General features: G+C 51.9%; 1 non-coding gene across 1 annotated transcript; it reads left to right on the top strand.

Moving 5' to 3' along the window:
- Window positions 1-14248: 14248 nt before the first annotated feature.
- TRNAS-GCU lies at window positions 14249-14330 on the top strand. The gene has a single exon. It is a non-coding gene; the product is annotated as a tRNA-Ser (tRNA).
- The last annotated feature ends 1898 nt before the right edge of the window (window positions 14331-16228 follow it).

Here is a 16228-nt window from a genome sequence, read left to right as displayed (position 1 = left end):
AAAAACAACCTACATTCCACAGCATAGAATGACAATACAAAGGAAAAGAAAGCAACACGATGCAAACGACGACATCCTAGGAGAAAAGCACAAAACGGAAAATAGCTCAACTCAAAGCAACACAGCACAGGCACCAACAAGCTGAGGCAAAACGATGCACCATAAAACTGTAATACAACAAGGTGCGATCAGAGTTCCAAATGGCACCATGCAAAACAGCTCAGCGTAGAACAGGACACAGCACAAAAGAGAATTATTTCAATGTAGGCCTGGAAGGGACCTTGAGAGGGCATCTACTCCAGCCCTCTGTGTTGAGGCAGGACTAAGTATCCCTAGACATTCCCAGACTGGTGTATCTCTAACCTGGTCTTAAAAACCTCCAGTGAAGGAAATTCCACAGCCTCCCTTGGAAGCCAATGCAAGGCAAACACTGACCAAAACAACGCTGCACACACACACGCTGCACTTGGGGTTAAGGGGAGAGGCAAGAATTCAAACAATCTGGGTTCAGTTCCCAGTTTTGCCCCAAATTCTCCATGCAAACTTGTTAGACACCGGCGGCTGGCCCGTGCCCGCTGACTTGGGCTCACATGGCTCAGGCTGTGGGGCAGTTTAATTGTGGTGTCCATGTTCCGGCTGGGGCTGCAGCCCAAGGTCTGGCACCCTCCCACCTCGCAGGGTCCCACAGCCTGGCCCCAGCCCGAGCCCAGACACCTACACTGCAATTAAACAGCCCCTTCACCTGAGCCCGTGAGCCTGAGTCACCTGGCATGGGCCAGCTGGGGGGTTTTAACAGCAGGGTAGAGATACCCTTCATGTCTGTGCAGCACCTGTCACAATGGGGACCCTGATCTTGGTCAGTGTCTGTGCAGAGCCCTGCACAACAGGGGCCTTATCTCAGTCGGGGACTCTGCAACTCCCAGCATTACAGGATCCCGGATTTTGTTTAGGGCCCCTGCAGCATCTGGCAAAATGTGGGGGCAGGATCTCTGTCAGGGTCTGTGCAGTGCCCAGTACAGTGGTGGGGTGTGATCTTTGTTAGGGTCAGTGCAATGTCAGACCCAACGGGGACACAGATCTCAGTCGAGGTCTCTGAAGTGCCTAGCACAATGGAGGCAGTGGTTTGGATCACAGTCGTGCGCTGCCTGGCACAAGGGGAGGGTAGGGGCCCATGATATCAGTCCAGGTCCCAGTTTTACCTGGCACAACAGTGGGGTCTGATCTCACCTGGGGTCTCTTCAGTGCCTGGCAGAACGGGGCCCACAGCTCAGTTGGGGTCTCTGCAGCACCTGGCAATACGATAGGAGCCCTGATCTCAGTCACACACCTGGGGAGAAAAGGGGGAAGATTTTTGAGCATTTGATATCAGTATTTCAGAACTGAGGAGAAAATGGGGCACAAACTAAATATTTGCCAATGTAAAAGAGAAGCACCAACCTCTGGGAGATTTTGTGTCACCATTTAACAGTTGAAGAGAAAAGATGGGAAATTGGAGGGGATTACACAGCGATATTGAATCAACAACAGACTGGGACGGATTCTTCTTGCCTTACACTCACATGGTCGGCAGGGAGCCCTGGGTGATGTCTTTTCACAGGGGACAGGAGGGGGCTGGAGTGAGAAAGTCCCTGGCAGTGGGGAGGGGCTGGCAGTGGGGTCTGGGAATGTGACTAGCAAGTGGTGCGGGGGGGCTGCTGGGTTGGGCAGGTGGGGGAGGGGAAGTAGCTGGGGCTGGGCCGTCTCCATGGGGGACACTGGCTCCTCCCTCCCCTTCCTGGCCCTTCCCAGGCCCCGTTGCCAGCAGAGAGTGGCCCCCCCAGCCCAGCCCAGAGGTGTCCCTGTCTCAGGGCCCCCCCAGCCTCTGCCCATTCACCCTCTGCCCAGCTCAGGAATCCCTCGGGGGAACCATTTCCCACCCGCACAAGGACAAATCCCTGCAGGTGGAAATGGGGGAAACGCCCAAACCTGAGATCTGAACTGGCCATTGGCGAAGTGGGGTGCCCCAAGGGTTGGTGCTGGGGCCGGTTTTATTCAATATCTTCATTAACGATCTGGAGGATGGTGTGGACTGCACCCTTAGCAAGTTTGCAGATGACACTAAACTGGGAGGCGTGGTTGATACGCTGGAGGGTAGGGATAGGATACAGAGGAACCTAGACAAATTAGAGGATTGGGCCAAAAGAAACATGATGAGGTTCAACAAGGACAAGTGCAGAGTCCTGCACTTAGGACGGAAGAATCCCATGCACTGCTACAGACTAGGGACCGAATGGCTGGGCAGCAGTTCTGCAGAAAAGGACCTAGGGGTAACGGTGGACGACAAGCTGAATATGAGTTAACAGTGTGCCCTTGTTGCCAAGAAGGCTAATGGCATTTTGGGTTGTATAAGTAGGGGCATTTCCAGCAGATCAAGGGATGTGATCATTCCCCTCTATTCAGCACTGGTGAGGCCTCATCTAGAGCACTGTGTCCAGTTTTGGGCCCCGCACTACAAGAAGGATGTGGATAAATTGGAGAGAGTCCAGCAGAGGGCAACAAAAATGATTAGGGGGCTGGAGCACATGACTTATGAGGAGAGGCTGAGGGAACTGGGATTGTTTAGCCTGCAGAAGAGAAGAATGAGGGGGGGATTTGATAGCTGCTTTCAACTACCTGAAAGGGGGTTCCAAAGAGGATGGATCTAGACTGTTCTCAGTGGTAGGAGATGACAGAACAAGGAGTAACGGTCTCAAGTTGCAGAGGGGGAGGTTTAGGTTGGATATTAGGAAAAACTTTTTCGCTGGTAGGGTGGTGAAGAGCTGGAGTGGGTTGCCTGGGGAGGTGGTGGAATCTCCTTCCTTAGAGGTTTTTAAGGTCAGGCTTGACAAAACCCTGGCTGGGATGATTTAGTTGGGTTTGGTCCTGCTTTGAGCAGGGGGTTGGACTAGATGACCTCCTGAGGTCCCTTCCAACCCTGAGATTCTATGATCATTAGGACCCATGTTGCTCTCAGGACTTCAGTGTCCTCTTATGGACACAGCCCTCTGGCTGTGCCCCACTCAGTTCTCTCCCCCCTGCTGGGTGGGGATGTCCTCTACCCAGACACTTGCCTCAGTGGCCGGCTACAGTCCAGGGTGTAGCCACCCGTGTCAGTGGCTACTGAGGCAAAAGGTCTAAACCTCCAACCCTGCCATCTGTTTCCCTGGACCATTTCCCAACAGACCTAGAACCTTCCTCCACCTTTGTATCAGGGTCTTAGTCTGGCAGTAGTCAGCCAGGAGGTCACTCATGCACCCCTTACCCCAGCACTACTCTGATCACGGTGCCCTCCCTGCTCCTTCCTTCCTTCACAGCAGCCAATCCTCCCTCCTCAAACTCCAAGGAGTGACTAACTCTTGCTGTGCTGAGCAGCTCTTTATATATGGGCTGCTCCAGCAAGCCTTCTCCTGATTGGCTCTCCCAATAAGCCCTTTCTTGATAGGCTGGATTCTGGACAGCCTCTTCAAGGCTGCCTTAATCTTTCTCCTGCTTGTTTGGGGCAGACAGCCCATCACACATGGAAAGTGGCAAATGAGAAGTCTGGAGCTGAAGGAAAGGTTACCATGACTCAGAACTGAGCCGAGGTTGCTGCGACTGAAACACAGATCACTAACCATTATCTGATCACAGTGACTGGTGGGAGAGGCACATCTTAGAAGCCCTCTGTCTACTCAGCTGTGGCTTTCTGTGCACAGAGAGCCAGACACCTCAAGGTCTGCAAGTCTTGAGGGAAATGGGGAACGTCTGTACATTAGAATTTGCAGGTGCTGACTTCAACCATCAAATGAAACAGTTGCAAATACCTTCTTCAGGCAGGCACCATGGCTTAGCTGGCTCAAGCACCTGCCTAGTAAATAGGAGATCCTGGGTTCAACTCCCAGTGGTGTTTTGGTGTATGGCTTTTGTCTCCTCTGCTCACATTTTCCTGTGTCTGCCTAGGAAACAGAAGAGGCCTCCCTTGGTATCCAAGTCATTGCTTGCTAAGGAAAAAGCTTCTTTGGAGAGAAGCATTGGAAACAATCAAATCACAAACCTGGAGTTGATGAAAATGCTGCTATGACTGGCATTGGCATGGCGGTTGCTTCGACTGCAATTGCTGCAACACGAGAGCCTGCGCCACACATCCTTGTGATTCCCTGGAGATGTTCACACACAGATGTCATGTCACCTTCCTTTTGATTGTCATTGATGAAAAATGGAGCGGTTGGGAGAAAAGTCCCAGAGAGTCGCACCGTGGCTAAGCTGGGTGACTCACCTGCCAGGTAAAGTGGAGTTAGGGATGCAGCTCCCAGTGGTGCCTTAACAAATGTGTCTGCTCTTCCCACCTTTTGGTGAATCTTTTGCGGAAATAGAGAAGACTGCCTCTGCCTTGCAATGCAAATGCTTGCAAAAGAAACCAGTTGTTTTTTCTGACAAGTGTCAGAAGGAGGCACATAAGAAATGTGGAGACAAGGAAAAGGTCATCGTAACTCAACATGCATCCATGGCTCTTGAGGCCAGAATGCAGAGCACTAAGCACTGTACGACCACAGCAAAATCTAAACTTTACACCTTATTACACTAGGCAGTAGTTAGGTCAAGCAATTTTCTCATCCTACTGGATGTTACCCTCCTTAATACATAGAATTCCCCCTAAAACCTGGATTACTGTCCTCAGATGACTTTCATTTTCTCAGGATTCCTGCTGCTTCCAGCATAGGTGGGGGAGGAGAAAGGCAAAAACATGATGCCACAGTCTCCTATTTTATATCCTTAGTTGAAGTGACTAGAAGACACTTGCCCAGACGTGTCCGGGTGGGCTCTGCTGAGTCACTAGGTTGGGGAATCCTCCTGGTGTGGTCTTGTGCAACTGAGTCATAGACTTGAGCGGTCCCCACAGTGTTGTGTTTGGGCATCTGTCACTGAATTGGAAATCCCTTAATTACAATTCCTCTGCTGATTCATGGCTGTTGAACACCCTCCTCGGCAGGGGTCACTAGCAAAATTATAGCCTATTTCAGTAACAACCATACAGCAAAATGCATAACTTCACACACCCTCATGCTATACATATTTGGACAGAATAACCGATTTCAGCAGATCATGACTTTTCATACGATAACTTACATGGAATGGTTGGTAGGACATATCACAGCCATATAGGAATGATGACTATGTGAGCTACAGGGAGCTATTTTGAAGTACATCATGTCACAAAAGCCTCTAGAGACTGGCCTTTGGGAAGAGCTGGCTGAAGAGCCTTCTGAGTAACTGAGAGATCCAGGCTTGGCCCTGCCAGTTTGTGCTTGCGAACTAAACTTGTCCATTGGGCTCCCTTTTTTGTGTCTCTTTCACAGAAACAGAGCAGAAGTTCTTGGCCAATCCTTGAAAGTGCTTGTTCAAGACACAGAGAGCCTCTGTGCTGGGGCAGGGGTAGGGGTGCAGGAGGTGGTCGGGGGTGGAGGTGCTTACCTCGGGCAGCACAGCTCCCAAAGTGACTGGCACACACTCCCCTCTGGCAGTGGCTCCTAGGCAGCAGGATACGGGGGCGGGTCAGCTGTGGCATTTGCACTCAGGGCTGCAGGGATATGCCGGCCACTTCCAGGAGCAGTGTGGCAGGGAGGGAGGGAGCAGAGTGGGCAGGGAGCCGCCTTAGTGCTGCTGGCACATCTCCGTGTGTGACTTGGGGAGGCATCAGGTCTCTGTGGGCTGGCAGGGGCAGTGGCCAAGGGGGCTCGGGCCACCCCTTTGCCTCCTCTCTCCAGGCTCCCAGCCCATCTTGCCGGCCGACAGGGATTTTAGGGTGCAGCAGCGCAGGGAGCAGGAAGGGCGAACCACAGCGGCTGCCTCCCCCACATGCAGGAAAATGGCTTGACCTGCTGGCCCCACAGACTAAGGCACCAGGCCTCCAGCTTGCCCCATTCGACCCAATGGGTTGATGGGCAGGCTGGGGCTTCCTGGATCCCATTTGCTCACAGGCAGTGCCCTGCCCCCACTCCCGTGTCATCAATGGCGCCCCCAGGTCAGCCAGAATGGAGCAGCGGTTTTCACTGCACCAAGTCCATTTATGGCTTACAGGCAACTCCCAAACCCCCCACAGCCCAGCATTTCGGCCAGAAAGGAGCCCACTCAGCCTCGCCATTGCTGCTTTTCCGTCCCCCTAGAACCCCGCTTCTCCGGGCTGCAAGGCGCCATTCCTGGGATGCCAACAGGCAGACACAGGGTCTATCTCCCAGCAGCCAACCGCACCTCCATGGGTTTGGCCCTCAGAAGGGCAGGCGGGGGTTTCCTGGATCCCAGTTGCTCACAGCCAGCCCAGCCTCCACCTCTAAAACCATCAGTCATGCCCCCAGGTTGGCCATAAACGAGCAGCCATTCTCCACTTGGACTCAACTTTGCTTGTTTTCCTTTCACCCAGAACCCCCCTTCTTCTCCTGGGCTGCAAGTAGCCACCCCTGGGAAGCCAAGAGGCAGGCACAGGATTCTGCCTCCCAGCAGCCAACCGCACCTTCCCAGGCTTTGCAGAACGAATGGTGATGCTCTACTAACCCCACTTAGCCGCACTGAGGCGCTTAGCTTCTGCCCTGCCTTCCTCAGCTCGACTTTCCTCTTTTCCCCCATTCCTGCCTCACTTCCTCCTTTGGCAAGTCACGCAGAGGAGGCCAGGAGGAAGAGCCGGCCTCCACCGGCCAACCTCCAACAGCAGAGGAGGCCAAGCCACAAGCCTCCAAAAGGTGACACGCCGCACTCCTCTAGGTTCTCCAGCCTGACGCCAAGGTGCTTTCTCCACTGCTGTCAGCACCCTCTGTCATGCAGGGGTTGGAGTTATCCCAGGGACAGGCCAATAGGAGAAGGAGGAGGCCTTCCTGAACAGCAAGGGGATCTGGCAAAAGGAAGCCAGCATATTTCTGCCTGGTTTTGAACCACGGACCTTTTGCGATAATCACTACGCTACAGAAACTCCATCTGCTTGGTTGTTGCTCACCCTGGCACAGACCGATGGACAAACCTAGAGAAAGTGGTGGCAGCCCTTCAATGGGTCAGCTGGCAGAGCAGAGGACTGGAGCGGGCACTCAGGAAGTCGTCCTTACGTCGCCCTTGTGACTCCAGCTTGAGGGAGAGCTTCTTTTTCTTCCCCTTGCTGACAAAAAGCAAGAGAAGAATGAAAGGTCAGGTGGGCCAACTCGGTGCAGAAGCCCATGCTGCCTTTTCCTGCTGCATAGCCTGAAATGAGGGACTCGTGGCAGTTAAAGGAACTGCTGCACTTTCAGAAAACATCCCACCCGTGCACAAAGGGGGATAGAAGAGCCTGTTAGTCTAGCACGCTCCCAACTGAACTACTTTAGCAGCTGCTCGGTTTCTTTTTGGCCTCCTGCTTTTCTGTCTGGGATGTTGTTGTCAGCTGTGGCACAGAAAAAGGACGTCATTGCGAGCGGCCCATGAAGACAAGATTCACTTTTGCCTTCCTTGCGCGGCTTTACTTGCGTCCTCGCCCTATTCCTGCCTTAGTTCCTGGGTTACCTGAAGGCGACGGGGGCCAGCAGTACCAGGAGGAAGTTGGGCAGCTAGACCCTGGTGGCAAAAGTCCTGCCGCCACTTGCCACCCCACTCTCTTCTCCCAGCGTCACATATTGGCCACCAGGGACTTGGGGCCCAGCAGCGCAATGGAAGGCAGTGGACAGAGCCACCCTCGCCTTGAAGCTCCGGCTCATTAAACCACATCTTCAGTCGCTGATGGCCAATGAGAGACTGACATCGCTTGCTATTTTAGCACTTGGAAATGCCATTGGTCAGTCACTGGATCTCTGTAATGCTGTTACAGAACAAATGAACATGGAATCTCAGTGTGACATACTATACCTTTGGGGGAGCAGCTGTAACCCCCATAATCCTCATTTTCATATCATTGTGATCTTACATATAGAGCATGACTTGTAAGGTATCAGGGAAAGGATATGATCGGCTGAAAGTCATTTCTCTACCCATAGATGTAGACCATTCATGCATAGGAAGTTATGAGAATTGTGCAGTGTGGTTGTCACTGTGCTGTAAGGTGGGGGAGTCAGCCAAATATTAGCTCCCTAGTGGCAACAGCAAGGAAAGTAACCAACACCCGGACAGGGTGTCAAACAACCCATTGACAGCCATTGTCCAGCAAGAGAGCTACAATGCAATGACTCACCTGCATGAGGACACCCCAGGGGAATTGCTCAGACTTGCTTGGAGAGACGCAGTGATGCTCACCTGACTCTGAAGGGGGGAGGGGGGGCAAAGCCATGAGGGAAGAAAGGACATGATAAAAGGAGAGACATTTGCCAGGCTTTATCTCTCTCTGTCACCTACATCTACAGACACCCCCACACCAAGCAACTGAAGCGCTGATGAAAGGGGAGAGCCTGGCTGAAAAGCCACCAGCCAGCCTGTGGTGAGAAGCATCTACGTTTGTAAGGGTATTGAAAGGGTTAAGATCAGCTTAGAATTAAAAGCAATGAGGAGTCCGGTGGCACCTTAAGGAATAACAGATTTATTTGGGCATAAGCGTTCGTGGGTAAAAAGCCCACTTCTTCAGATGCATGGAGTGAAAATTGCAGATAGAGGCATAAATATAGATTGGAACATGAAGTGACGGGAGTTACCGTACAAGGGGAGAACCAGTGTTGAAGGCTAATTCAGTCAGGGTGGATGTGGTCCTCTCCCCATAATTGATGGGGAGGTGTCAATACCAAGAGAGGGAAAAATGGCTTTTATTGTGAGCCAGCTACTCCCAGTCCTTATTCAAGCTCAAATTAATGGTGTTAAGTTTGCAAATCAATTGTAACTCTGCAATTTCTCTTTGAAGTCTGTTTTTGAAGGTTTTTTGAATGGCTACTTTGAATTATTGGGTGTGAATGTGTAAATGTGCTATTGACTATACAAGTCACGTATGGTCTCGTGATTTAGATTCCTGGTTTTCACCCAGGCGGCCTGGGTTCAATTCCTACTGTGGGAACAGTGCAGAGCTTTTGCTCAGAGGGGAGGCAGGAAATGAAAGGAATGGGAAGGGATCCTGCCAGCAGGGGAGTTGGACAGTGTTGGAAGGGGACCCCAGAAGTGGGGGTGGGGGAGATGAGGGAATGATCCCAGCTCTGTGGGAAGTTGACATTCTGGAGAGCACAGGCCTGGCATGGGGCGTGGGAAGAGTGAGTGTGTCCCTCTAAACTCACCACCAGCAGACTAGGCAGGCTTGGAAGAATTACATATTTGTTGGTAAATGTCAATTTCTGTGTAAACACACGACCCAATGGCAAAATCTTTCCATCGATAATCATCAAAACTAACAGATGGGCAAAGTAAGAAATGTGTTGCTTGAGAACTTATCCTGTTCTAAACCTCTAGGGTTCCCTTTTGCCTTAGACACCACCACGTGGGCATTTCATATCCCTCCTCATTTTCACACAGACACACAATTTCCTTTGCACAGATCCATGAACAGCAAAACCTCCCTCTGTCTATTGTCTGAGACAGGACATTCGATTCCACTGAAACCTTCTCTCCTGCAATGGCAATGGTCAGACAGAGGGAATGCATCCACCTTCCCCCTGGCAGTGAGATATTCACTCTCCTCTTCATGCTGCTGTTGTTATTCCATGAGTCATCAAGGACGGAATAAAAAGCTGAGTTTACTCCAGGGTGAGGAAAGGAGCCACCAACGCCCTCAAAAATCTCAATGCCCAGAGAAAACCTGCCTCTGGTATTGGCCTCTCAGAGGTGCTGGCGATACAACGGGAAAAGGGACTGTCTGAATTGCCATGGCAGGGAATGAACAATCTACAGCAACATCATTAACCACAAACACACTCTAGCCATGCTCCAGCCAGTGGGGAAATGGGCAGGAATTCTTGCGGTTCAGCCATGGCTACACTTACAGAGCTGCACAGCAGTGAGTGTGCTGGGGAAGCTGGTCTGAGCAAACAATTTGTAATGACCCTTCAGTGAGAACAGAACCAGAGTGTAGAAAGGCCCCTGTGTTAAGTGGTTGTGGCTGAGGCCTTAGTTAGCCGGGCTAAAAAAACATGGGTGTCTTTCTGTGAAGGTTTGATCCTTGCCAGCTAGGCAAGGCTGGTGTGTGGTGTCTCCATGGCTGCACTTTCAGGGTCTGATCACAACAGTGCCATAGGGAGCCAAGCCTAGACATATTCAGAGGCTAAGGCTAGGTCAATATTTCAAACAGTGAGTCTATGCTGCTGCAGCTCAGTAATGGAGATGCTCTATGCCAGGGTTTCTCAAACATCCTTTCACTGCAACCTCCTTCTGCCAAAATAACTTAATATGTAGCCCTGGAAAGAGAGACCAAGCCCCTTCACTGAGTGCCAAAGACTGAGCCCCAGTGGGGGGAGGGCAAAACCAAAGCCTGAGGGATTCAGCCCGGGGGGGCGGGCTCAGACTTTTGGCTTCAGCCCTAGGACCCAACAAGTCTAATGCCAGCCCCGGTGACCCCATTAAAACAGGGTCACGACCCACTTTGCAGTCCTGACCCACAGCTTGAGAACCACTGCTCCATGCTGAGGGGGGAGAGTTCTCCTGTTGGTGTAGTCAATCCACTTCCCCAGGAGGTGGCAGCTCTGTCATGGGGAGAAGCTATATCAGTGGGGGTGCAAGCTGTGGTGTTTACCACATTTAAGAAGTTTAATCAAACCCCATTTTTAAAACCACCTGTGGTCTGGGAATGGCAAAGGAGCTCGATGAAGCAGGGGCTGTCCTTCAAAGTCCTGGAGATCACAATTCCATATTCCTGTTGTAATGGGGGTATAGCTCAGTGGTAGAGTGTTTGATTGCAGATCAAGTAGTCCTTTGTTCAAACCCAGGTGCCCTCTTAAAGTAAAGAAAAACATTTTCATTTCCATTCTCCATTATGTTCAGGAGCTCCACCATACGAGGATGCTTGAAATGAGTGTGAACACTCAACGTTTTGCTGTCCAAATGCATAAAAACCTAGCAAAGCTGTCCATCCGCTGAAATCAGTTCCAATCCTCTAAGTGTCTAGTTTATGTTTTCATCAATTAAACAAAGGGATCATTCCCTGAAGCAGAGCACAAGTTTGAAATACAGGCAGCATAGAGCTAATATTCATAATGTCAACTACAAAAAAACGATACATATCTAGAGATAGCATCATTATAATGAGCCAATCAGAACCTCTCCATAGACCCCTTCCATGACCACTTCTCTGTAATATTGGCTGCAAATATAGAACAGTGGTCGCAACGGTGAGCTATACAGTTACAGATTATGTCAATAACGTCACAGGAGGCGACACGGCATCAGTGAGACTGATACTGGAATACTGCCTCCAGTTTTGGTGTCCTCGTTTGAAAAAGATGTTGTGAAATTGGAGCTGGGGCAGCAAAGAGCCACCTAATGTTCTGAGGACTGGAAAAAATACCTTCTAGGGAGCTATTGAAAGAGCTCAACCTGTTTAGCTGATCAAAAGAAGATTGAAAGGTGACTTCACTGAAGTGTTGAAGTGCCTTAATGGAGAGAAAGGATTGGGTATTAAAGGGGTCTTGAATCGAGCAGAGAAAGGCCTAACAAGAGCCAATGGCTGGAAGGTGAAAAGAGACAAATTCATATTACAACTAAGGCACAAATATTCAACAGTGAGGATGATTCACCACAGGAACAAGCTACCAAGGAAAGTGGTGGATTCGCCATCTCTTGATGTCGTTTAATGAAGACTAGATGCCTTTCTGGAATGTGTTTGCCTCAAAAGTAGCTCTTGTGTCATACAGGAGGCCTGTGATATGCAGGGGGTCAGATTAGATGCTCTAATGGTCTCTTCTGGCCATAAAGTCAACTAATTTCTGAAAAACTGAGTGTAGCATTGGGAGCAGCGTCTGATGTTTCCCTGTCTAGCCGGCTTGCTGCCTAGAATGAACGCTCCTTGAGTGGGGTGATCCACAGGGAGCAGCTCAAACCTGCAAAGTGCCTGGCCAGGGGCAGGACATTAGCCCAGCAAGGGAGGGGTGCGGCAGTGACATCACAAAGGCCTTTTGCAGGACCTCAGACTATTGGTCCAAGGTGGTGGGGAGGTGGTGACCTCACAGAGAGATGCTGACATCAGCCAGGCAGGACAGGGGCGAGGGGCCAGGGAAACCTCAGAGACCCCTGTGGCTTTGCTTCAGCAAGTCTCCTTCTCCAGGTCTCTCTCTGAGGACTGAGAGAGTATTCGGGTTCACGGACGTGAGCGCCAGGAGGAACCTCTTTCGAGTTTTCTCCTTCCCATTTAGTGATTTTTGCTAGAAAACAGCCGTCCCTGTTTAGAAGGTAAGTGCCTCCTGGAGGTTTGAAACCTGTTCAGTCTGATTCTAAGCTCATGTGAGCGTATTTTATTCAGGTCATTCAATGTCTGAAATTCAAGATCCGATGGTTAGTATGAAAATCAGAGCTCTTGGGTCCTATTCCCAACTCTGCCACTGACTGGCTGTGTGACCTAAGAGAAGTCAATTCTCCTTTCTCAGCCTTAGCTTCTCCCTCTTTCAAGTAGGGATAATAATGATCTGCTCCTACCTACCTCAACACACTCAGTCTTCCTCAACACACACACACTGTCTCTCCCCACACACACAGTCTCCACACTGCAGTTGAAAAGCAGCTGGCAATCTAGTAGGATGCCCCTGAAACAATGGGAGAGAGAAACCTGCATCACTGAAAGTGCAGCCATGGAGACACCACACACCAGCCTTGCCTAGCAGGGGCAGGGGGGCGAGAAGGGACATCATCCGAGCTCCCTGCGTCCAGGTCACTTTCCTCAGCCGGGCTGCGTCAGGGGAGGGCAGAGAGCAGCAGCTTCTGATGCTCCCCTCACAGCCCGGCCCAGGTGGGGAAAGTGACCAGGACGCAGGGAGCACATAGTGTTGCTCCTCGCTCCCCCCAGCCTCTGTGGGGCCACGGAGGAGCACTGGGTCAGGGGAGAGCAGTGAGCACGTTTGCACGGCCACACGGTGCCCTTTGACCCCCTGGAGCCCTGGGCGGCTGCCGGGGGCCCCACCCCTAAGGCCGGCCAGGCTCCCCAGCACGAACAGCAGAGACACAGAGAGACTGGCCACCCACTGAGCAGAGGTAGCCTGGGCGGCTCGTAATGGAGGCTCGGGGGGCTCAGCCTCCCCAAACCTTGTGTTGCCAAGGGGGCAGTGGGGCCCATGACTAGGGGCCCTGGCCAAATTAGGCCCCCCTGGGAAAGTCTCCCCCATGTCAGCCCCAGGGCTGGAGGAGCTCCCACTCCCTGCTACGGCCCGGGGGCTGCAGCAGGGGCACAGAGCGTCTCTGGTCTCGGGGCCGCAGCGGGGCCGGGGTAAAGGAGTGACCGGGTGGGGCCAGTGGGGGAAGGGGTGGAACAGAGGTGACAGTGGGTGGGGCCGTGGGTGGAAGGGGTGGAAGGGGGCGGAGCCACACACAGAAGTGGGGGGGGTCATGGTTCCGGTACTGGGGCCCCCGCACATGTTCTCCCTTTCCCTGGGCTTTGGCATCACCAGCCCCTGCTTAGCGATTAGGGGTCAGTGGTCCCCAAAATGTGGGGCATGACTCCTAGGGGGACACAGAGGAAGATTGATGGGGGCACCTCAGGGCCTGAGCCAGCCCCCATGGAGGGCAGGGAGGGAGCCCCACTCAGCCCCACTCTGTCCCAGCTCTTCCCCAACCCCACCCTCAGCCTGGGCCCCTGGCTCCCAGCCCGGCCTCGACCCCCTTACCCCTGTCCGCACCCCCCTCCCCAGCAAGCACCGGCCCCACTCCCAGCCCCGGTTCTCGACGGCGGCTTCCGAGGGGCCACAGCCATGGATACGAGGGCGCAGTGTGAAATGTTTGGGGACCACTGGGTTAGGGTGACGTCCTCAATCACTTCTCTGCCGTCCAATGAAAGTGATTCCTCCCCCACCCACCCCTCCGTCAGGACGGCCTAGGTACGTTCCGCTGCCCTTCACTCGTACAGGAAGGAGAATAACATTTCATTCCACTCAATGCTAAAGTGATTTGCAACCCACCACCATCCCAAACTGGTCATTTTGGGGAAGCAGCCCCACCCTGCTGCAGACCTGGGCAGAGCAGGGGTGTCTGTGCAAACACGGCCTGTTCCTGAAGTCTTCCCCCAGCTCCTCACTAGATGTGAGGGGGGAGCTCATTCAGCCCCTGCTTACGCTTAGTATTTAAAAACTCCTTAGTGGCCCTATCTCTGCCGGCCTTAGATTTCTCCTCCTGTCCACTTCTTGATAGCTCAGATGAGGTGGCCGAGTGGTTAAGGTGATAGACTGCTAATCCATTGTGCTCTGCGCACATGGGTTCAAATCCCATCCTCAGCAGCTGCAGTTAGTCTTCACCCTCCTTTATAGACAACCGTCTCCCCCTTTGGTACAATGACAGATCAAACAATGTTGCTTCTTGCAAACAAAAACCTTCTCAGAATCTCCCCCCCCCCCCCTTTGCTTCAAATAAAATGTCTAAATACCAGATTTCTAAAACAATTCTCTAGTCCGGCATTTCTTAGTTTTTATCTCAAAAGGGAACAGCCTCATAATCTCCCCCAAACACCCTGGGACCTCCCCAAATAATTAAACTACCCCCAACCTGAGCAAGGCCACAACAGTGAACCAGAGCTAGTGCCTAGGCTAAGCTGTTCTGAAGGAGGCAACTCAACCATTTTCTCTCTGCTTCCCTTGGCAAAGTCTGACTGAGAAAACAGAATTCCCCAAACTGAAAATTTTCTGCTGAAAAACCACTACTAGTCTGTTTGGGGACTTTTGTTTGAATGTACTATTATTATTCTCTTCTGATTTCTGAATCAGTTTTGTCATCCAGGTGTGTTTCCAGCTGTTGAGTTGTGGGGGAGAGAGGCTAACTCATAATGTCTCTACCCCCCCTTTCATAGTTTCTTCCAACTGGCTAGGAAGTACCTTTGCTAGGATGTGAGCAAGCAGTGTCCATTGTCGCTGTGCTATCTCGGAGAAGTCTGCATTGTACACGGTTCCTGGGATAGTCCTTGGGAGTGTGGATCCCTTTAATGGGCCAGCAGCGAGTCTGGCTCCTCCCTTGTCACACCTGAAAGGCTGGTGGGGGGCATTTCCCAACCTCATCTCAGTAACACACACAGAGCAAAACTTCCCAGCCAATGCTACACACACAATCCAACACAATATTAATGTTCAACAGACCAAGACTTTTGAAATGACACCTCACCAGGCAGACTTTGTACAAACCGTATCATCATCATAGGAGACTGGTAAATATGGGGCTTCCAGGGTGCTGCTCTGAGCACAGCGAGCCACCCCTGGGCTGACATTGCAATGGAGACGGACCCTTAGAGTCCATCTCTCCTGGGATAAAGATGGCAGCATGGCTGGCCTGGACCATCTGACGTGGGCTCATGAAGCTAAAACTGAGAGGCTAAAAACTGTGGTGCAGATATTTGTGTTCACACTGAAGCCTGGGTTCGGAAACCCTCACCCCTCGTGGGGTCTCAGAGACTGGGCTCAAGCCCATCTGTCTGCCCTGTAATTTTATAGTCTTGCAGCCCAAGCCCCATAACCCTGAGTCAGCTGACCCGGGCTTTGCAACAGGTGCCCTGGGTGTGTTAATCGCAGTGCAGACATAACGTTAGGCTACGTCTCCAGTGCAATGAAACACCCACGACTGGCCCGTGTCACGTTAATCAGGGTCATGCGGCTTGGGCTGTAAAGTTGCAGTGTCCGTGTCTCGGCTCAGGCTCAGTCCCCTGCTCCAGGAGCCCAGAAGGTTGGGAGGGAGTTTAGCAGGTGGAAATGGTAAAACCGTAGGGGAGTATTACCCTGGACTCATGGCATTTCTCCATCGGTCTGTCTGCTCTGGGGCAGGGACAGAAACACGTCCTGCTGCTTTTGTTATTTCAAAGGGCAGGTTAGGATTTTCATTCTCAGACACAGTGCACAAAACAGGACTCAACCCTCGGCATAAACGAAACGAGCTGCCCACAGATTCTGGCAGCCACAATGAGCATTTGGTGGGAGAGCTCAGACCTGCCCCTGTCCCAGAGGGACGGGGTCGTCTGTGAGGGGACTGGACCACTGACCTATCAGCTCCTAACTCCCAAACTTTCAGTAACTATCATCAGTGCCTGTGAGTGTAATTTAAACCATAAGAAAAACCACACTAAGCTAGACCGAAGGTCCATCTAGCTCTGAATCTTGTCTTCTGACAGTAGCCAATACCAGGTGCCCCAAAAGCA

The sequence above is a fragment of the Mauremys reevesii genome, linkage group 14, assembly GCF_016161935.1.
Source record: "Mauremys reevesii isolate NIE-2019 linkage group 14, ASM1616193v1, whole genome shotgun sequence".
NCBI lineage: Eukaryota > Metazoa > Chordata > Testudines > Geoemydidae > Mauremys > Mauremys reevesii.
Note: the sequence above shows the minus strand (reverse complement) of the source record. Positions and strands in the feature narration are given on the sequence as shown.